Consider the following 23,587-nt stretch of genomic DNA (forward strand, 5'->3'; position numbering starts at 1 on the left):
AATCCAAGAGGATAGGCTAATAGGAAATTTAATACCATCTAAACCTCAAATTGTATATAGACGGGCTCCAAACTTGGGGATTACCATAGCCCCCACTATTAAACATCCCCAGAAACAAGATACTTCTCAGACTTGGCTATCCACCAAAGGTTTTTTTGGGTGTGGATCCTGTTCTGTGTGCCAGGCATCAGGGGGCCCCAAAAAAGTCAAAGAAATCCAATCCACAGCCAATTCATTCAAATGGAAAATTCCAGAACTTATTACTTGCAACTCTAGGGGGGTCGTTTATGTTCTGCAGTGTAGTTGCTCCAAGCAGTACATAGCAGAACTAAACGACCCCTTAAAGTTAGAATTTTGGAACATATTTACAACATCAAAAAAGGTTGTCTGAAACACCCTTTATCTAGTCATTTTTCCCAATTCCACAATAAGGATCCCTCAGGGTTGTTTTTTGCAGGCATTATGGTTATTAAAAAAGACTGGCAGGGGGGGGGTCATTTTTGATTAACCCCTTCATGACCCAGCCCATTTTCACCTGGGCATTTTTTGAAAATCTGACCCCTGTCACTTTAAACATTAATAACTCTGGGACGCTTTTAGTTATCATTCTGAGATTGTTTTTTCGTGACATATTCTACTTTATGTTATTTGTAAAATTTCACTGATATTTGCATCCTTTCTTGGTAAAAAATCTAAAAATTTCATGAAAATTTTGAAAATTTTGCATTTTTCTAACTTTGAAAGTCTCTGCTTCAAAGGAAAATGGATATTCCAAATAAATGACATATTGATTCACATATACAATATGTCTACTTTATGTTTGCATCAAAAAATTGACAAGTTTTTACTTTTGGAAAACACCAGAGGGATTCAAAGTTCCGCAGCAATTTTCCAATTTTTCTCAAGATTTTCAAAATCGTACTTTTTCAGGGCCCAGTTCAGGTTGGAAGTGGATTTTAAGGGTCTTCATATTAGAAATACCCCATAAATGACCCCATTATAAAAACTGCACCCCCCCCCCCCCCCCAAAGTATTCAAAATGACATTCAGTAAGTGTTTTAACCCTTTAGGTGTTTCACAGGAATAGCAGCAAAGTGAAGGAGAAAATTCTAAATCTTCATTTTTTATACTCGCATGTTCTTGTAGACCCAATTTTTAAATTTTTACAAGGGGTAAAAGGAGAGAAATCACCCTAAAATTTGTAACCCAATTTCTCTCGAGTAAGGAAATACCTCATATGTTCAAGTGTTCGGCGGGCGCAGTAGAGGGCTCAGAAGGGAAGGAGCGACACTGGGATTTTGGAGAGTGAGTTTTTCTGAAATGGTTTTTGGGGGGCATGTCCCATTTAGGAAGCCCCTATGGTGCCAGAACAGTGGACCCCCCACATGTGACCCCATTTTGGAAACTACACCCCTCATGGAATTTAATAAGGGGTGCAGTGAGCATTTACACCCCACTGGCGTTTGACAGATATTTGAAACAGTGGACTGTGCAAATGAAAAATTTTATTTTTCATTTTCACAGACCACTGTTCCAAAAATCTGTCATACGCCAGTGGGGTGTAAATTCTCACTGCACCCCTTATTACATTCCGTGAGGGGTGTAGTTTCCAAAATGGGGTCACATATGGATATTTATTGTTTTGCATTTGTCAGAACTGCTGTAACAATCAGCCACCCCTGTGCAAATCACCTCAAATGTACATGGTGCACTCTCCCTTCTGGGCTTTGTTTTGCGCCCCCAGAGCACTTTGCGCCCAGATATGGGGTATCTCCGTACTCGGGAGAAATTGCATTACAAATTTAGAGGGTCTTTTTTCCCTTTTACCTCTTGTGAAAATGAAAAGTATAGGGCAACACCAGCATGTCAGTGTAAACAATTTATTTTTTTACACTAACATGCTGGTGTAGACCCCAACTTCACCTTTTCATAAGGGGTTAAAGAAGAAAAAGCCCCCCAAAATTTGTAAGGCAATTTCTCCCGAGTACGGCGATACCCCATATGTGTCCCAAAACTGTTGCCCTGAAATACGACAGGGCTCCAAAGTGTGAGAGCGCAATGCGCATTTGAGGCCTAAATTAGGGATAGGGGTGGACATAGCTGGATTCTATGCCAATGATTCCCAAACAGGGTGCCTTCAGCTGTTGCAAAACTCCCAGCATGCCTGGACAGTCAATGGCTGTCCGGCAATACTGGGAGTTGTTATTTTGCAACAGCTGGAGGCTCCGTTTTGGAAACAGTAGCGTACCAGACGTTTTTCATTTTTTGGGGGGAGCGGGGCTGTGTAGGGGTATGTGTATATGTAGTGTTTTTTACTTTTTATTTTAGGTTAGTGTTAGTGTAGTGTAGTGTTTTTAGGGTACAGTCACATGGGCAGAGGTTCACAGCAAGTTTGCCGCTGGAAGTTTGAGCTGCAGCGCAAAATTTGCGCCATTTCAACCTTGCAGCACTCACTGTAAACCTCCGCCCATGTGAGTGTACCCTGTACATTTACATTGGGGGGAGGGGGCAAACATCCAGCTGTTGCAAACTCCGAGCATGCCCTTTGGCTGTCTGTGCATGCTGGGAGTTGTAGTTTTGCAACAGCTGGAGGCACACTGGTTTGGAAACACTAAGTTAAGTAATAAACTTTCAAGTGTTTTGCAACCAAACTTAGTGTTTCCAAACCAGTGTGCCTCCAGCTGTTGCAAAACTACAACTCCAAGCATGCATGGTCTGTCAGTGCATGCTGGGAGTTATAGTTTTGCAACAATTGCAACAGCTGGAGGCACTGAGGTAGGAAACGGACAATGTTTCCCAACTAGTGTGCCTCCAGTTGTTGCAAAACTACAACTCCCAGCATGCCCAGACTGCCCAGGCATGCTGGAAGTTGTAGTTCGGCAATATCTGAAGGATCAGATGTTGCCGAACTACAACTTCCAGCATGCTTGGGCAGTCTGGGCATGCTGGGAGTTGTAGTTTTGCAACATCTGGAGGTCCACAGTTTGGAGACCACTGTATAATGGTCTCCAATCTGTGCTCTTCCAGATGTTAGAGAACTACAACTCCCAGCATGCCTGGACAGACTGAGCATGCTGAGATTTGTAGTTTTGCAACATCTGGAAGAGCACAGATTGGAGACCATTATACAGTGGTCTCCAAACTCTGGACCTCCAGATGTTGCAAAACTACAACTCCCAGCATGCCCAGAAAGCCAAAGGCTGTCTGGGCATGCTGGGAGTTGCAGTTTTGAAACTCCCAGAGGCAGCAGTGAGATCGCTTTACGGCGATCTCACTGCTGCCAATGAAGATGCCGCACTGCTGCCGGAAACTCACCTCCGGGACGCAGCACCGCCGGGACCGCCTGGAGGACGTCGCTCGCGCCGGGACCGCTCGGGACACCGCATGGCCGGGTAAGTGACGCCGGGGGACGGGTCAGGGACACTTAGCAGAGCGGAGTGTGTCCTGATCACCTTGATCGGGACTCACACACCGCGCTGCTAAGTATTCTGATAGCGAAACCCTGCTATCAGCTAGTCAGATTTGACCAGCTGATAGCAGCGATCGCTGGGGGGGGGGGGATGAAACCCCCCGTGGTCGCATGGTAAGATGGCTGGCGCTGCGGGATGCCGCGAATAGCGGCAAAAATGTTCATGAAGTACCTGTATGTCATGGGTCGGGAACACCTTGCCACTCATGACGTACAGGTATGTCATAGGTCGGGAAGGGGTTAAAATGTCTAAGGCTGAGAGTCAAAAAATCTTCCAATTTTGTAGTATGGAACCCAGAGGACTTAATTCCAATTTGGGTTTCTTTAGATGCTCATCCTAATTTTTCACCATTTTTATTTAAATTTTATTTTTATTTCTTCTTTTTTATTTTCATTTCTACTTTCATTTTTATCTTTATATTCATTTCTACACATTTATTTTTATTTTATTTCTATTTTTATTTTTATTTATTTATATTTATTTTTAATTTTTCAGATTTATTTTTATTTTATTTTAATTTCTATTTTATTTTATTTTTATATTTATTTTTATTCTTGTTATCTATTTTTCATTCTACATTTATATTTATCTCTATTCTATTTGCACCTTTATTTAATGTCATTTCTTTATCTATTATTCACATATTCATTCACCTTTTATATTATTTTCCACTTAGTATCTATTGATTACTATTTTGTATTATTTTTGCGGTATTTAGATCTATATTTATCCTGCCCCTGAACTAGCATCTCTAGCTCCATACACTCTATGAAACTGCCATTGATATATTTTCTATGTTTTACCATCCATTGAATCCATCTCATATCTTACCAGAAACCTGAAATAAATCACAGGTGTTGCACTTCCAGACCATATAAAAGTACAAAGAATCTACTACTCTATCATACCATTCACCACTGAGGAAGGGGTTGGAGCGGTTTATGCCCATTCACATACCTCGAAACGCGTTTGGTGTTTTATTTTCTTATTTTATGTTATTGATTTGCCTCATCATATCTATATAGACCAAAGCGGTCTCATTATAGCAACCTTGGAGAGCTTTTTGATGAAATTTTAACATCACCACGGTATTCCATTTGCCAATACCGGACTATTGGATTTATTTCCATTGCCAGAATACTGGATTTATCCATTGTGCCAGAATACTGGACTTATCCATTGTGCTAAAGGATACCCTATTTGTGGGGATTTGCCTGTACGAAGGATAATTTTGACAACTTTTCAACAGCTGTGCCGGACTATCGGACTTATCTTTCAGCGCCCATACTACAGGAATCTATCTGTGCGGGATTTCTTCATTGGTGGCTATCCACATCATCATCTGAGCATTGCCACAACTAATACATCACTGGGAAGCAGGCCGAGTCCATCTGATCAGCTGGTTGCCAGACACGTGACCACCCACCCGCTATGTCAGATGCCAAGAGCTCGCGGCAGCGGTTGCACTTGCCGGTGCTCCAGCGGTTCTTAGCTAGAGCAGGACGACCACCGTTACCGGATCCATTGCGGAGTGGGTGAGTGGCACGCAAGTGCCTGTGTCTTTCTTCCCTAACAGGATCTCCATCGGCACAGCAGATCTTTAGCAGAGCTTCCAGTATTATCACACCCGCACAGAACTTCCAGTTACATTCTTGGGACATTCTAAGAATGGTGTCATCCTTGGGACATTTACCCACTGCTTATCTATTTTGTAGGAAGGACGCTGACATTTATCAGGACAACTATATACACTTTCTTCTATGTAGGTTTAGAATGGTATAGTTGTTATAATTCACTTAAACATATTGCTACATTTGTTCCATTCATTCCATGTTACATTGTGGTGTAATTATGAATATTATGAATATTGTGGTGTTAATATGAATTCTCTCTGAGGTTTTATTGGCAATGTTTCTATTTTATCACTGTACAGCCGTAGGGTCCTGCGGCTGTATTTTTTCTAATTTTTATTATCAATATTGCTTATAAATTTTTAAAAATGTAAAAATTATTATATTGGTCTGCAAGGTCATTCTTTTGCATGTTATATCACACATCCACCTTACAATCTTTTTGAGTGGTTGTGCTGAGGACTGAGTACTCTTCTTTTTTACATTTGCCTTACGTATTCTCCATTGGGTGAGAGAATTTCTCAGTTAACCTCGCATATTTTTTCTGTGAGCTACACTCAAAATTTTTATTCAATAATAGTTTTTTCTATGTTAATTCATTTTTGTCCTTTTTATTCCAAATGGTAGATTTTGTTAATGCAAGTTTAGAGATTAGAGGGGTATTCTTATCATCAGCACTCAATAATGTTCAAAGTCCTATAGGGAATGAATAAAACGCTGGCCACACATGTACCCTGCACTCCGTTGATTCGGATGGCATCTAACCTCCATTATCAAGATTGGTGGGTTCCCAAACAATCAGCTAGTTATCACCTATCCACAGGATTCTCATCATCAATGCTCAGTAATGTTAGGTAGCCCAATAGGTAATGAATGGAGTGCTGGCTACACATGCACCCTGCTATTCCACGGTAGAGACGGCGCATGTTTAAGTGGTCCTCTAGCATTGACTGAATGTCAGCACCTGCTTCAGATGGGATAAAATATCTGCCTGGAATATCTCTGGGTAAAGATTCCATAGTGGTAATATACCCTTAAAGAAGGAAAATCTGTTTGTGTAATTTGCAATGTGTTACTAAGTCATTACAAATCATTTAATTGATACAACACTATGAAAAAAAATCTATAAATATGTGTTTGATTATTCGGCTAAATCAGAATTATAAAAATAAATAACCGGTTTAAATCATCAGTAATTAGCCAGACACTGCAGATAAGGCTTGGTAGGGAATTTGGTACAACTGAAGTTAGTTTTATGATATCATGGAATAGTGTGCGTAATAGTGGTCCATATTCTGATGGTGAATGTATTAAAAAAGAATATAACTGGAGTTGTGGCAGTGTCACAAATAAAACAATAATAACTGCTAGTCTAAGATCAGTACTAATGTTGCAGTCAAAGTGCAAAGTTATAGAAAGAATTGGCTTGCATTTATCTTAGCTTTGAGAAATCTAAAGATATACAAGACAATCCACAACTGGCAGTATTTAATGGTTTTGTTTCGGCGAATGTTATTGATGGGCGAAATGATGAAGAAGAATTGATGGACTTAGCGGAACTAAGAAAAACAAGTGATGGGGTGACATTAAACACACAGTTGACAAAGCTTTACCAAATGCTGGTATCCCACTGAATGAAACTCTTTCAAAGACATTTTGTTCACAAATATTCTTTCCCAATCTCAAAAAGAAAGAAAATACATTCTCTGTTGAAATAGAAGACCACAAACTGTCAGAATACACACATAAATTACAAGGACTCCCTAAAAATCTCATAGAAAGGTTTTATGACTTGGGAGAAACTAAAGCTCTGCTTCACCTTTCTTGAAAATCCATTCATGGTTGATGTGATCAATGATGGTGGCCTAATGTTTGAACCTCTTATTACACAATCCTTCTCTGTAAAAATAGAAATTATAGAAATACAGGAGTTCTGGAAGAAAGTTTCAGATGTTAAATATCTTGAATGAAAGAAAACCAGTGTGTGACTTTTTAGCACACAGTACAGCTGTGAATCACTGTACTCAGTAATGAAGTTTGTAAAGTCAAAGCATTGCACAACTCTTACAAACAATAATCTGCCAGAGCTCATTTCTACAGCAATGTATCAACCAGATTTTAAATGACTTCCAACCAAGATTGAAAATCAAAAGACCCCTGATAACAGTGAATAGCTGGTATGTATATTTTTACTTTGTAATCATTAGTCCCTAAACCCTTTAACGACGCAGGACGTATATTTACGTCCTGCGCCGGCTCCCGCGATATGAAGCGGGGTCGCGCTGCGACCCCGCATTATATTGCGTCGGTCCCGGCGCTCATCAACGGCCGGGACCCGCGACTAATACCACACATCGCCGATCGCGGCTATGTGTGGTATTAACCCTTTAGAAGCGGCGGTCAAAGCTGACCGCCGCTTCTGAAGCGAAAGTATCCCGGCTAGTCAGTTGGGCTGTTCGGGACCACCGCGGTGAAATTGCGGCGTCCCGAACAGCTTGCAGGACACCGGGAGGGCCCTTACCTGCCTCCTTGGTGTCCGATCGACGAATGTCTGCTCCTTGCCTGAGATCCAGGCAGGAGCAGTCAAGCGCCAATAACACTGATCACAGGCGTGTTAATACACGCCAGTGATCAGCATAGAAGATCAGTGTGTGCAGTGTTATAGGTCCCTATGGGACCTATAACACTGCAAAAAAAAAGTTAAAAAAAAGTGTTAATAAAGGTCATTTAACCCCTTCCCTAATAAAAGTTTGAATCACCCCCTTTTTCCCATAAAAAAAATAAAACAGTGTAAATAAAAATAAAAATAAACATATGTGGTATCGTCGCGTGCGTAAATGTCCGAACTATAAAAATATATAATTAATTAAACCGCACAGTCAATGGCGTACGTGCAAAAAAATTCCAAAGTCCAAAAAAGCGTATTTTGATCACTTTTTATACCATTAAAAAGTTAATAAAAAGTGATCAAAAAGTCCGATCAAAACAAAAATCATACCGATAAAAACTTCAGATCACGGCGCAAAATGAGCCCTCATACCGCCCTGTATGTGGAAAAATAAAAAAGTTATAGGGGTCAGAAGAGGACATTTTTAAACGTATAAATTTTCCTGCATGTAGTTATGATTTTTTCCAGAAGTACAACAAATTCAAACCTATATAAGTGGGGTATCATTTTAACCGTATGGACCTACAGAATAATGATATTTTACCGAAATATGCACTGCATAGAAACGGAATCCCCCAAAAGTTACAAAATGGCGTTTTTTCTTCGATTTTGTCGCACAATGATTTTTTTTTTTTCCGTTTCGTCGTGAATTTTTGGCTAAAATGACTGATGTCACTGCAAAGTAGAATTGGTGACGCAAAAAATAAGCCATAATATGGATTTTTAGGTGAAAAATTTAAAGGGTTATGATTTTTAAAAGGTAAGGAGAAAAAACGAAAGTGCAAAAACGGAAAAACCCTTAAGGGGTTAAAGGAGATATCCAGTGGTGAAAAACTTATCCCCTATGCTAAGGATAGGGGATAAGATTAAGATCACGGGGGGTCTGACCGCTGGGGCCCCCCGCGATCTCTTGTACGGGGCCCCAACAGCCTGCGGGAAGGGGGCGTGTTGACCACGAAGCAGCGGCTGACATGCCCCCTCAATACAACTCTATGGCAGAGCTGGAGCGCTGCCTTCAGTAATCCCAGGCTCTGCCATAGAGTTGTATTGAGGGAGCGTGTCGGTCGCCACTTCGTGCTGTCACGCCCCCTCCTATAGGCTTGCATTGAGGGCGGCGTGATCGACAGTAATTAGACCCGGAGCGAACACGCTCCGGGGACTGATTTTAAACGGGGTGCGGCATGCAAGATCACGGGGGATAAGATGTCTAAGCGCCGGAGTACCCCTTTAAAGGTTATATAATTAAACAATTCTTCTTCTTACTCTTACGTTACATGATAATGCAACTCAGCCTATCACCGGCCGAAGCGGCATCATGGGAATGCTAGAGATAAGTAGATGTTTGTTTGTTTTGTTTTTTTATTCCACACAATGGACAGAATTTGAAAAAAAAAAACTCCTGCTGGAGTTTTTCCTTTGAGGGGTCTTTGTTGCCTCTCCACGTAGGCTCAGATTTATCAATCAGTCTGAAGACAATTGCTGTCTGGTTTTCCTATGGAAACTAAGCACAGCTCATGTTTCATATCTTTACAAACTCTGGTAAAATGAAGACTGAGATTTAATTGATTGATAATGGAAAACCAGACAGTTTCTAAGGCGGATTGGTAAATGGTCCATAGTGTTTAATAAAGTGGTCTACTTCTTTGTATTAACAGTGTTACGTTTACAGTATAAAGGTACCATACATGTTAAAAGGTTGTTGTTGCTTCTGGTGCATAATCTGGGACAGGTAAGAGTTGTGGAGCCAACATCCAGGATCTCAAGTGAACAGCATTTGTCCTGCTCAAGGCATCTGTTCTCCATTATGGTCTATGACATTCAGGAGGGTAGAATTTCTTCATGGGTGCAATGGAGTAAAGTCAGCAATAGTTTTAGTGCAATGATTAATTAAATAAGAAAGTTATAATATACCTCTTTAACATTAAGACCAGAAACTAATTTACAGAAGTCAAGGAACCACATATTGCCTGGCAATGGCAAATGACAAAATAGAACCACTGCTCTATTTTCACTATAAGCACAGAAGGAACACAAAGTAAATCACTGCATTGCAACATATGGTAATGAGAAAATTGTGAAACTGTAAAAAACTATTTCTTCACACGTCTGTCTGTAAGAAAATAATATAGTTATCAATTAATCTTTGTGTAAGGACCTGTTTACACAAGTATTAGGGGATCAGACATTCTGTCCCGCTGTTCAGCAGCCCTTAAGTTCAAAAATATATATTGCAGCAACTGTAAAGTAGAGCGCTGAGGGAGCACACTTACTTCTATCTGATAGGTCCAAGCACTCCTATTAATAACCTACATGTGACACATAATCACATGAGCTCGAGACTGAAAGCTTTATGATTAGTTAAGAGTGGGTGGAATTTTATATAAACCCAAGATGCCATCAGGTGTACCAGTACGCCCTTGCCGTCTAGGACACATCAAGGCATGCCTGTACACCCTGAAGCCTTAAATAACTATGAAGGGAGTACGGGAGATGTGTCCACTTCATAGGAGGTAACATGCAAATTAGAGGTGTGAGTTCTATTTTTTCTATAAAGCCTAATTTAAAAGGTAAGTATATTACAAAGCTTGTTTGTTTTGTTTTTAACCATAGGATTATATTTAGGTTTAAAAAGAAAACTGCAATATTCACTGGGTTATATACATTCATGGGTGGTTCTCTACTGCATCCTACACTACTGCTCCTCCACACTGTAGATCTGAGTGATCATGGAGGTTCCAACAGTGTGGCCCCAGAGATTATATTGTGGTAAATTGTGCGGGAAAGTGGTGGATGGGGTGTACATTTCGCCTGGTTGTCTCTGCCAGGCACGATAAAGGAAAACCAGAAGGATATGCTGCTTTAGAAGAGCTAGTCTGCTAGGCCTCTTTTGTTTAAACATCATGGGCTGGATTTCCTGGACTGGAGGACAGGTTTAATGTGGGAGTGTTCCAGTCCACACCCCTAGTCCACTATGGGTTTCCCTATTTCAAGGTGTCCTCAGGTGAGGTTGGGTGGCTGCTGATTGCTGGAGAGACAGAGGAGAAACAGACACAGCCAGAGCTGCAGCTGAAAACCCACCAGGTCTGAACTTTATTTGATGGACATTTGTGTGAGTTTGCTTGGGGCCAAACATTAGGCCCACAGTAGGATAGAGAGGTATCCTGATGTTTAGTTAGAGCCAGACAGGCTTAGGTTTTGTTTGCACTATGCTTTGTGCCTAAAATTCATTTCAAATAAACATCCTCTTGGACGTTAAAGGGGTTGTGCGCTGCCCTGCAGTTCGGAGCTCCGCTCACAGCGTCCGGAAGTTCATTACTCCGAACGCTGTGTGCGGGCTTCCGTGTTCGCGGCCACCGGGTGTGACGTCACGCCCGGCCCCTTCGTGACGTCTCGCCCGCCCCTTCGTGACGTCATGCCCGCCCCCTCTACCAAAGTCTATGGGAAGGGGGCGCGACCGCTGTCACGCCCCCTTCCCATAGACTTTCGTTGAGGGGGAAGGCGAGACGTCACGAAGGGGCCGGGCGTGACGTCACGCCTGGCGGCTGCGAACACGGAAGCCCGCACACAGCGTTCGGAGTAATGAACTTCCAGACGCTGTGAGCGGAGCTCCGAACTGCAGGGCAGTGCACAACCCATTTAAAACCTACTGCCTGTGTGAATACTGTCATTGCCGACCCCACCGTGTGAGCTTTTCCCTACAATTGGTGGAGAATGCGTGCAAACCCTGTTTCTAGGGGCAATGGCATAACAAAATGCTGCATTTTGTGGATATTTAAAGGGCCAGAAGCATATGTCCTGGGTGAAAGCTGCTGCTCCATTGCATGGCCCATCCAGAACAATGGATGAGGTAATAAAGCAGTTGGCACAGGCGAGTGGCTAATCTGAGACATGAGCAGACCATGGCACAACACCAGCGGTCCATGGCACAGCAACAGGAAACAAATCACTTGTTAATTGAGCAGATTGCTGCACTCAGAGAGACTGTTGTGGCTAAGACCTTACAAGTGGAGAGAAGCCACCTGAGACTGTGAATGTGAGGAGGGTCGTTCAGCGGGTCTTTCAAAAAATTACACCTGATGATGACGTTGAGGCCTACCTCACCGTATTTGAGAGAGTGGCGGAGAGAGAGAAACTGGCAGTTGCAGAGTGGGCAGAAGTGATTGCGCCCTTTCTGACAGGTGAACCACAAAAGGCCTACTATGACCTCAGGGAGCAGGATGTCAGGGACTATGCCAAAGTAAAAATGGAGATCCTTGCTCACCTTGATGTTACACAACCTGTCCTTGTGGATGTCCAAAGAGCTATGTAGGTATCACATCAGTCTATATCATTATGGTGATTATATTTGGTACACCCTATTATTATAATATCTAGGATTTCTTGTGGTTCCCTCTTATCCCTGATGAGCCCCGAACACTACAGGGACGAAACGCGTAGGAAAAAGAGGCCTACCACATTATTGTAAATATTGTACCATATTTCTCAATATCCCCTCTCCCGATTTCCACACTTGAAATTAGGAGTCTGTTACTTTTAGGGACTATAGATTAGGGCCTCACGTGTTACCCTTTTTCTCTTTGCCCCCCTATTTGGTGTGTACTATATGAGTTTGTATTATTTATTGTACATAAATAATAGTTATGTAAGTAAGTAAAAGTTATGTTTTACTCTAGCCTAATTGGTGTCTAAACAAGTGGTCTGTAATCACAACCTGTCCGTGCCAGGAAAGTCCACAGTTGGAGCTACGCCAAGGACAAACCCGCCAGTAACAGATGTATGATCTCATTCATTTAGTACAAAAGTGTCTGGAACAGGAACTTTCTACACCCACTCAGATTGTGGAAAAGATCGTAGTGGACCATTACTTCAGGACCCTCCAGGCAGAGCTACAAGAGTGGGTTGCTCAAGTAGACTCCCAGACTGCTGAGCAGCTTGTCAACATGGTGGAACGGTTCATAGCGACTGGGAACTTCCTCCGTTGTGATGTCCCTACTGCACCAACACCCCCCAGATCCGTCAAGCCTGTGACATCTGTGGGTAAGAGAGTTCCAGCTGAAGGTGTGTGGAAGGGTGTGAAAGGGAGCAGGGGTCTTGAGTTTGGAAGAGGGCAAGAGACTGGTCATGAACCCCAGGGGTTTCCCCATCCTAGAACGAACTCCATGCTAAAGAGACCATGAGCCCCCCAATGCTGGAGGTTTCATGAGTGGGGAAACATAGCCACCTATTGCCCTCTTACCTCAGAGCCCATGGAGTGTGATGCTAGCCGGCGACAGTCGCTATTTGCAGAACCTGCATGTGCAGCCGTTCCAGGGTCAGAGACTGAGCCACATGTATGTATGGTAAAGATAAATGACTGCTCTGTGAAGGCACTTTTGGACTCGGGTAGCCTGGTAACTTTGGTTCGGCCCAGCCTTGTGGCTAGGGACTATGTGCCGAACAAACACATAAGAGTGCTATGCATCCACGGAGATATTGTAGCTTACCCTGTGGCCCCTGTTATGTTGGTGACTCCCTCTGACTTATGTATGCAGTTATATTAGGTCACGATTTCCCATTGTTCTGGGAGTTGTGAAAAAGGGATGGTACTTCTACAGCTGGGGAAGAAACTCAAGCAGAATCTGTACCTCTCCCTGTTAATAATGGGTCATGTGAGACAACCATTGAAAACAATGGTAACAATGAGGTGCAAAATGGAAATGTGGGTCCACCTGAAATGTGTAGTGATGACCTTTTTCCTTTGCAGGTGTTAGCTGGAGAAGTAGAAGTAACTTCCCTATCTGGCCAACAGGTCTTAGATCTATAAGTGTCTCGGGGTAACTTTGGGATCAAGCAGTTGAGAGAACCCACTCTGGGAACTGCACGGGCAAATGTCACGGTAATAAACGGTGTACCACAAGAACCAGAAGCTGACCAGAAATTTTCACATTTTGCCATGAATGTAGATCTCGTGTATCGGATCACCAAAGTTAACAATGAAACTGAGGTCAAGTGCATGCTTGAATTAGGTGTCATTGAGGTGTCTACTAGTGAATGGTCAAGTCCCATGTGCTAATCCCAAACCCCAACGGGACGTGGAGATTCTGTAATGATTTCAGAAAATTAAATGAGATCTCAAAATTCGATGCATACCCCATGCCCTGAGTAGATGAAATTATTAATAGGCTTGTGAGAGAAAGGTACATCACAACACTTGACCTTACTAAGGGTTATTGGCAGATACCGTTATCTAAGGAGGCTAAAGAGAAGACTGCATTTTCCACTCCAGAAGGCCTGTTTCAGTATGTTGCGATGCCATTTGAGTTACATGTGGCCCCTGGTACATTTCAGAGGCTGATGGATCTAATCTTGAGACCACATCGTGATTATGCTGTTCTTACCTGGACGCTGTGGTAATTTTTTCGTCTGACTGGAAAGGTCACCTCTGTATGGTACAGGCTGTGTTAGACGCCATCAGTGATGTAGGCTTAACCACAAACCCTGAGAAATGTGCAGCGGGTCTAGAGGAAGCAAAATACCTTGGTTATATTATTGGTAGAGGGCTGGTTAATCCCCAGATCAATAAGATTGAGGTGATACAGAACTGGCCCAAGCCATTAACAAAAAACAGGTGAGGGCCTTCCTTGGCATAGCCAGGTACTACCGTCGGATCGTGCCCAACTTTGCCTCAATTGCTACACCATTGACAGACTTAACAAAAGGTGGTAAGTCAGTAATGGTGAAGTGGACCCCAGAGGTGGAAAAGGCTTTTTAGAGCCTAAAGTCGGCCCTGTGTCAACAGACAGTGATTGTTTCCCCCAGATTTCAGCAAACAGTTTCTGGTCCAGACAGATGCATCTGATACAGGTTTGGGAGCAGTCCTGTCACAAGGGGTAAACGGGGAAGAACACCCAGTAATGTACCTGTGTAAGAAAATGGCCCCAGCAGAGAAAAATTATGCCAAAGTGGAAAGAGTGTCTTGCCATCAAGTGGGCATTGGAGTCCCTGAAATATTATCTGCTGGGTAGAGAATTTGTGTTAGAGACAGACCATGCTCCTCTGGCCTGGATGAAACAAAATAAAGAGAGAAATGCAAGAGTGACCAGATGGTTTCTCTCCTTACAAAATTTCAGTTTTAAAGTGGAACATTGACCTGAAAAATTGCAAGGGAATGCGGATGCATTGTCCAGGGAGTACTGTATGGTCATTATAAATCCTCAGACCTCTGGTCTGAAGAAGAGGGGGGGGGGATATGCAGTAAAGTGTACGGGAAAGTGGTGGATGGGGTGTATATTTCGCCTGGTTTTCGCAGCCAGGCTCGATAAAGGAAATCCAGAAGGATATGCTGCTTTAGCAGAGCTAGTCTGCTAGGCCTCTTTTGTTTAAACTTCATGGGCTGGATTTCCTGGACTGGAGGACAGGTTTAATGTGGGAGTGTTCCAGTCCACACCCCTAGTCCACTATGGGTTTCCCTATTTCAAGGTGTCCTCAGGTGAGGTTGGGTGCTGCTGATTGCTGGAGAGATAGAGGAGAAACAGACACAGCCAGAGCTGAAGCTGAAAACCCACCAGGTCTGAACTTTATTCGATGGACATTTGTGTGAGTTTTCTTGGGGCCAGACATTAGGCCCACAGTAGGATTGTGAAGTATCCTGATGTTTAGTTAGAGCCAGACAGGCTTCGGTTTTGTTTGCACTATGCTTTGCGCCTATAATTCCTAAACATTCTCTTGTATGTTAAAACCTACTGCCTGTGTGAATACTGTCATTGCCGACCCCCCCCAGTGTGAGCTGTTCCCTACTATATATATCAACCTTCCTGTGTAAGGGCCATGAATGTGTTTTACACAACAGCCCTTTTAATAAACTTATATATTACAAAAATAAAGCACATAAGACCAAGCGTGTTGCACAAATAATAAAGAGAGAACTGAAAAATGATGTGTGCTCACTTAACTTCACTATTTCTGTACAGAGAACTCAGCTGCTAAATTCTTGGAAAGATACAGTACAGAGCGTGAGTAGCCCTTGGTGAGGCTCCCTGCCACTGCAGGTGCGCTCTGTCTCCGCTCTACATCCGGACACCATAATCGTATCCTGGAAGGAAGCTAGGTATCTTCCTCTGATTTTCCTTTGTCCGGAGATTTAAATGTAGTGGTTTTCTGCATATGCTTTATATACATGAAACATCTACTTGGTATTAAGCGGTAATCCACTACTAAGGGACCCATTAATTTTTTAGGAATTATCTATAATTTGCATAATTCTCAGACTGCACATACTCTGCATATAGTCTTGTACTAGCTCTATTGGTACCAGTGCCATAATTCCCCTGATGAAACTGCTATATGCAGTGGAAACGCGTTGGGTATAGCTTGGTTGGTACATTCGGTATATACTACCATAAGCATACAAGAGGCACTTTTTGTTGCCATGTGATCTTTATCTGGGTTCACTAAATTTGGTGTATTTTATATAAATTAATTAAAGGGTATATTTTAGTTATACACTTCCCTTACCCTCTAATTTGGTTGACATAATTGTAGGGATTTATTTGTCTATACCCTCTGTGGGGCCGTACTAATACACAGTCTCTATGAAAGATACAGTACAGCTAAGATTATCCCCTTAAGGACCAAGCCCATTTTGACCTTAAAGGGGTACTCCGGTGGTCAACGTGTTTTTCCGTTTTTGACTTACCCTATTTGTTTTGTTTCATTTCTATTCTTGTTGTTTCGCCTACTCTATTTCCCTTCTTTGTTGTCTTTCTATCCCCCACTTTGTTTTTCTATGTTTGCTTTTATTTCCTGTTTCTTGCTGTGCTGAAAACTACAAATCCCAGTATGCCACATGCCTTGCTGGTTTGGGGCAGCTCCTTTTTTTTTTTTTTTTTTTTTTTTTTTTTTTTTTTTGTTTTTTGTTCTGCCCTTTACCCACCCTACTATTTTCCCAGGTCAGCCCCCTTATACACAGCACACTAATATAATCAGCCCTGGTTGGGATACAATGTCATACACACACAAAAAGGACTACAACTCCCAGCATGTGTCATTCAGAAGTCTTCAGTCTGTGGTATAACACCAGCATGCTGCCTCTGTAGTCTCCTGGGGGTTGTAGTTCACCAAACCTCTGTAGGGCATACACCAGTGTTTCCCAACCAGGGTGCCTCCAGGTGTTGCAAAACTACAACTCCCAGCATGCCCTGACAGCCTTTGAGCATGCTAGGAGTTGTAGTTTTGCAACAGCTGGAGGCACACTGGTTGGGAAACACTGGTGTAACATGACGTGTATGCTGAATAGGCTAGAACAGTGTTTCCCAACCAGTGTACCTCCAGCTGTTGCAAATCTACAACTCCCAGCCAGTGGCGTCTCCAGCATTCATATTTAGGGGGGGCACATGGGGGGCCAGTGACAAAAGTGGGGGGGCAATTTTAAAACGTGTGTGTGTATATATATAATTACACACACACACAATGAGTTTTTTTCCATTTTTGCCATAGATTTTTGGGTAACATGACTGTCATTACAAAGTAGAATTGGTGGCTCAAAAAATAAGCCATCATATGGATTTTTAGGTGAAAAATTGAAAGGGTTATGATTTTTAAAAGGTGAGGAGGAAAAAACAAAAGTGCAAAAACGGAAAAACGCTCGGTCCTTAAGGCGTTAAAACTTTTGGACACTACCATCAACTTTGATAGCGGCATCTAAAGTGTTAATGTCGGACATCAGCCTGATTGGTGATGTCTGGCATTAGCCGATGGTTCTAGCTAATGATTTATACAACACAGTGGGAGCAGGCACTGTGCGTACACATACACCTTGTGTCCTTAGGTCTCATTTACACGGATGGATCCTCAGCATATTTTACACTGTGGATCCCCCGACAATGGACCCTACAGTGCTGCCTCCATCTGTAATTGCTCAAAACGGCAATCCTCCGCTAGAGCAGGCACGCTTTAATGTGTATACTCGCACACATCGCGGCTCCTCTCGGCCTAGCTCAGAGAGCAGGAGCGGCCATGATGTGTGCGAATATACACATCAAAGCGTGTCTGCTCCTACCGTGTTTCCCCGAAAATAAACCCTACCCCGAAAGTAAGCCCTAGCAGGATTATGGGGTAGGGCTGCAAGTAAGGCTGCAGATCCGGACCACGGCCGCCAGTAATGCCCACAGACCCCACAGTAATGCCCGCAGACTCCATAGCCCCCCCCGACCGCCACAGTAATGCCCGCAGACCCGAAACCACGCCCGGCCACCACAGTGCAGTAATGCCCGCAGATTCCACACACCCCCCCCCCCCCCCCCGACCACCCGCGTAATGCCCGCAGACCCCACAGCCCCCCTCCCGCCTCCTTTGGCTGGTCCCGCGGCTTACCGTAATTCAGCCGGGGCAGGGACGCTGACGTTCTAAAACGTCGGCGCGTATGCACGGCCGACGTCACGGACGTGTCCCTGCCCCCGGCTGCTACGGTAAGCTACAGGAGAATATCTCGCCGCAGGGTACGGTAAGAAAGTGAAATGAGTACCGGTACCCAAGTTTATTATGGCAGAGGGGTGGGGGGCACTGTAGGGCAGTGTTTCCCAACCAGTGTGCCTCCAACTGTGGCAAAACTACAACTCCCAGCATGCCCGGACAGCCAAAGGCTGTCCGGGCATGCTGGGAGTTGTAGTTTTGCAACAGCTGGAGGACATTGGTTGGGAAACACTGCTGTAGGGTATGGTAGGAGTGTGGAGGACGACAGGGGAAGGGGAGGATGGGGGGCTGAAGTATGGGGGGCTGCAGGAGTGTGGTGGATGCCCCCTATCCTTCACACTCCTGCAGCCCCCCATACTTCACACTCCTGCAGCCCCCCATCCTCCACACTGCTGCAGCCCCCCATCCTCCACACTGCTGCAGCCCCCCCCATAATTTACAAATTTATATAAGACCCGGTCTTATTTTCGGAGAAACACGGTAGCGGAGGATTGCCAATATGAGCAGGCACAGATGGAGGCAGCACTGTAGGGTGCATTGTCAGTGGATCTGCAGCGTAAAATACACTGTGGATCCACCCCTGAATGAGCCCTTAGGATACGTTCACACGTACAGCATCTGCTGTATATTTTCAGCAGCTGATTTTGCTACCTATTGAAGCTAATGGGTTGCAAAATCAGCTGCACAAAATATGCAGCAAAAATATGCAGCAGATCCTGTACATGTGAATGTATCCTTGAGGGGTTAATGTGTTCACATGTTGTCCTTCCAGAGGGTTCACTTTCCTTCCTCCAGTGTCCACAGGTCACCAACAGGTCCCATTACCAGAACAATTTATGGAAAAATCACGGCAAAAATTGCGGTTTTACCGCGATTTACAAAAAATCGCGGTAAAATCGCGCAATTTTTGCCGCGATTTTTCCTAAAAATTGTTGTGATAATGTGACCTGTTGGTGACCTGTGGACACTGGAGGAGGGAAAGTGATCCCACTGGACTGCTACTATACACATGACCCAGCCCCAGGATAGACTGCTGATCAGAGGGGAGAGAGGCAGGACACGGGACATCACTCACCTCACATGAAAGGGCCGCTCTGCTGTGTGACCTGTCAGGTCTCGGCCTGTCTTCTCCTGTGCTGGGGGCGGAGCCATCAATGTATTGGGACATCCCTATTTATTTTAAATTGGGGGGGCCCAAGGGGGGGCACAGCCTGATCTAGGGGGGGCCATGGCCCCCTCTGGCCCCCCCCCTAGAGACGCCACTGCCCTCAAAGTATTCAAAATGACATTCAAAATGTTTGTTTACCCTTTAGGTGTTTCACAGGAATAGCAGCAAAGTGAAGGAAAAAATTCAAAATCTCAATTTTTTACACTAACATGTTCTTGTAGACCCAGTTTTTGAATTTCAACAAGGGGTAAAAGGAGAGAAATCCCCCCAAATGTGAAACTCAATTTCTCTCGAGTAAGGAAATACCTCATATGTGTATGTAAAGTGTTCGGAGGGCGCAGTAGAGGGCTCAGAAGGGAAGGAGCAACAATGGAATTTTGGAGAGTGAAATGTTTTTGGGGGGCATGTCACATTTAGGAAGCCCCTATTATGCCAGAACAGCAGAAAAGCCCCCACATGGCATACTATTTTGAAATCTACACCCCTCAAGGCACATAACAAGGGCGGGGGTTTACAACAAGGAAACTTGCTGTAAACCCCCGCCCATGTGAATGTACCCTGTACCCTGTACATTCACATGGGGGGGTGGGCAAGACTACAACTCCCAGCATGCCCTTTGGCTGTCCGTGCATACTGAGGGTTGTAGTTATGCAACAGCTGGAGGCACACTGGTTGCAAAACACTGAGTTTGTTACTTAACTCAGTGTTTTGCAACCCGTGGGCCTCCAGCTGTTGCTCAACTACAACTCCCAGCATGCATGATCTGTCAGTGCTTTCTGGGAGTTATAGTTTTGCAACAGCTGGAGGCACACGGGTTGGAAACACTGAGTTAGGAAACAGACAATGCTTCCCAACCAGTGTGCCTCCAGTTGTTGCAATACTACTCCAAGCATGCCCAGACAGTCCAGGCATGCTGGGAGTTGTAGTTCTGTAACATCTGGCCCTTCAGATGTTGCCAAACTACAACTCCCAGCATGCCTGGGCAGTCCGGGCATGCTGGGAATTGTAGTTTTAGAACATCTGGAAGAGCACAGATTGGAGACCTCTACACAGTGGTCTCCAAACTGTGGCCCTCCAGATGTTGCAAAACTACAACTCCCAGAATGCCTCCTAGAAGCAGCAGGGAAGAGCACATTACAGCGATCTTCACTGCTGTGTCTGATGCCACAGCTGCCACCTCCACTTGTGCCTGCCGCCGGTCCTGAACCCAGGTATGTGCCGCTGGGGGCAGACCAAGGGAAATGAACTTTAACCCCCCCCAGTCAGCTGAGACACTGTGATTGTTCCACAGGGACCAATCACAGTGATTGCTGACTAGGACCATCCACAGATGGTCCTGGGGGGGCTTGCAGAAGTTGTCTCCTGCTGGTAACAGTGGGACTTCTACCAGTTAACCCATGCGATGCCGCGCATCACACAGCGGAATGCGCGATGGACCTGCCCAATCCGCCGTTTATATAAGGCATTCTGCGGGAAGGAGTTAGTTGAGTTATTACCGTACGACAAAGTGCTCCACCAATCAGAGGCTGAGCAGTGCTATTGGCTGTCTGGGCATGCTGGGAGTTGTAGTTATGTGAAACCATATTCAACTGCGGCTCTTCATACATTTGGGGCACCTTACTCCTAGATATTTCTGTTTCTCACTGACATGTAAAACACTGATTTATAATAAATTCCCTACTTTGTCTATTATGACAATAATTACAACTATTGGAATATTTGTCTAATAAAAATGTTTATTCATCTTTTCCAGTGTTCATACATACAGGTTGGTGGTGAATGCCCATAGTATACTGGCGATGATGGTAATGACACCTTTAATCTCGGGGATATTGACAATTAGGATGGCAACGGTGACCCGTCCCAGGAACTGTCTGACCGAGTTAATATAGTCCATCGGTCCGGTGATGCTGGTCACTATCCCCCTTGGCATAACCCACGTCAGAAGCTGGAGTGTGATGGCGATCCAGGTGAGCCTGTCACTGAAGAAGCCGATCCAGTTGATGGCGGTGGGGTTGCAGATCACGTAAAGAAGCTCTATAGTGCTGTTGGTGGTAATCCAGGTCACAAACTCATTGACTGGGTTCATCCAGGCAAGCAGGGAGCTGCTGGTGATGGTGGGGATCCAGAAGATCAAGTCAGTGGTGGTGTCTATCCAGGACAGCAGGTCACTGATGATAGTAGCAAACGAGATCAGGTCGTCAACAGCATCTATGAACCGGTCCAGCAGGTTGTTATCGATGGGAATATAGCATAGCAGGCAGATGATCATGTCACCATAAGTGCTGATCCAGCCAAGATAGTTTTTGATGATGGCCGCCCCGCTCTGCAGGTTGTTGGTAATGGAATCCCAGTTGATCGCGTCGTTGCTGGCAGTGGTGTCATTACTCCCCAGGACAGGGGTGATCTTTCTGATCCTGGTCCTGGTCCAGATGGGACACTTCATGTCGCTGCTGGCAGAGGTTTGATTACTCACCAGGACAGGGGTGATCTTTCTGATCCTGGTCCTCGTCCAGATGGGACACTTCATGTTGCTGCTGGTAGTATTCAAGCTGGGCAGATCTCTGATGGTATCGTTCTGCCCCTGCAGGTGGCTGGAGGTGATATTCCGGCTCGGTTGGTTGCTGGTGATTTCAAACCAGAAACTCGGGCCGGTGGTGAAGAGGGAACCCAGGAGGATGGTAACTGTCCAGCACATGCTACAGGCCAAATTGACCTCATCCCTGCTGATGTGGTCCCCTCGAATCATGATAAAATAAAATAAAAAGCGCAAGGAAACAATATAGAAACACTAGTGCTCGCTAGATTGCAGTCCTCAGAATAAGGCCTCTGGGGCTCTGCACCTCTTTTTCCAGCTATCACCATTTGTGAAGTCACATGTGTGATGTCATACGGAATGTCACTGCTCTGAGGACAGGTGTAGACATGGACATTTACATCCATTTGTTTTATAGGATTAAATAAGCTTTTTATTATTAAATAAAGGTATAGAAAACTCTGGGTGTAGGGTGTTTTTTTTGGGGGGGGCGCGGTGACTTTATACGGAGGACTGGGTATTTGGGTGGGAAGGAACGTCACTTTATAACATAGAAGACAAACAAATATAATATATAATTAATAATATACAAATATAAATATTAATAAAAATTCTGACAAAAAGTCCAACGTTATCTACAGATTTGGGTAGTCTGGCAGGAGGATTCCTCATTTTTGAGAATAGGAGGAGGAGGAAAGTGATGGTGGGGGAAGAATACACAGCTCCCGGATTGATCAGAACACTACAGCTCTGCTTCATTGGGAGTAGTCACCTGCACCCCAACCCCCATGTTTCTTTTTTCCCCCTATATATTGCAACTAATCCCTTCTAAATAAATAACTACAAACGCCAAAAGCGTAACACATTGTAACCCCGACACCAAATAAAGTACAAATCGATGTATGAAAATATGTTTTTTATAAATAAAAGAACATGATTCTAAAAATGAACATAATAGACGGAATAAAATAATATATATCATATATAATATATATCAATATATGTAAAAAATATTGGCTGCAAATAATGGCTACAGGTACGGTATTTATATAATAGTGACCCAATAGAAAAGGAATAACACACCTGCCGCTGGGTCGGAAGTGACGTTGGACACCGCGGCACTCGTGTGATGGAGCACGCAACGTGCATTCACATTATAAAGCGTGTGCGGCCACGAAAACATGGCCACAGTCACTCATACTGCGCATGTGTGCACGAAAAAATTCTAGGAGGAAAGACAAGCTTCCCCAAAATGACCACAGATCGCTGCTAATAGAGGGATATACAAAATAAGCTGAACATCGGACCCAGGGCTAAATAATACAAAGAACGAAAATATATAGTAGGAGAACTGACTGTGGACTGTGAAGGCAATAACATGGCTATAAATAATACAAATACATTAGAGATAATAGTTATAATGATTATAATAATAATCCGGGGAAAATGAAAGCATAAAAAAAAATGACCAGGATGTGATCACATGCATAATGGTAAAACAAATAAATAGTGCATGCAACATGTTCAAAAATGAGAAAAATATTTTTGTACAAAAATACATTTATAGAAGTGTATAAATGAATATTGATTAGTGTGCAGGAATGATGTATAATAAAACCAAATGGATAGGAGCAGTGCCTGCAGAGTGCAAGAATATATAGAGCA

The 23,587-nt window shown here is 43.8% G+C and overlaps 1 protein-coding gene across 1 annotated transcript in view; it reads right to left on the bottom strand.

The window, feature by feature from the left end:
* The window catches only part of ACOD1 (aconitate decarboxylase 1), a 55,669-nt gene extending 36,339 nt beyond the window's left edge, over nucleotides 1-19,330 (bottom strand). Inside the window, exons 1-2 of the mRNA XM_056560098.1 lie at nucleotides 19,294-19,330; nucleotides 14,147-14,266 (exon numbers count right to left, since the gene is read on the bottom strand). The gene's annotated coding sequence lies outside the window, so the exon portion shown is untranslated. The remainder of the gene's footprint in view (nucleotides 1-14,146; nucleotides 14,267-19,293) is intronic.
* Between the last annotated feature and the right edge of the window lie 4,257 nt (nucleotides 19,331-23,587).

Source organism: Hyla sarda, chromosome 2 (genome assembly GCF_029499605.1).
Source record: "Hyla sarda isolate aHylSar1 chromosome 2, aHylSar1.hap1, whole genome shotgun sequence".
NCBI classification, from domain to species: Eukaryota; Metazoa; Chordata; class Amphibia; order Anura; family Hylidae; genus Hyla; species Hyla sarda.